Below are 371 nucleotides of genomic sequence, written 5' to 3'. Positions count from 1 at the left end.
TTGATAGGAAAGTAGGAGCAAACCACACCAGAGCGCCTGCCAACCACGGGAGGGGGAACTCCCAGTGGGATACAAAAAGAGAAAACTCCGATAAGAAGTTCCCTAGTGTTTCACCTATCACTTTTACGGAATTTAGGTCAAGGTTTTCTTTTTCATTCTACAACAGACTTCTCCGGGTAGATCGTGTCATCAGTCAAAGCTTTTTAGATGGGCTATGATTGTTGGTGGTCTTAAGTAACAGAAATGGAAAACCTTGAACTGTATAAATAATCTCCGGTCCTTACAACAACGTCGCGATGATAATGTATTATCGTAACTTTCAAACAACTCTTTTCCTCGGTGCTTTAACCTACCACTTCTCTCTCTCTCTC

The sequence above is a fragment of the Aplysia californica genome, unplaced genomic scaffold (assembly GCF_000002075.1).
Source record: "Aplysia californica isolate F4 #8 unplaced genomic scaffold, AplCal3.0 scaffold00024, whole genome shotgun sequence".
NCBI classification, from domain to species: domain Eukaryota; kingdom Metazoa; phylum Mollusca; class Gastropoda; order Aplysiida; family Aplysiidae; genus Aplysia; species Aplysia californica.
The sequence above is the reverse complement of the archived record's forward strand: the minus strand, read 5'-3'. Positions refer to the sequence as shown.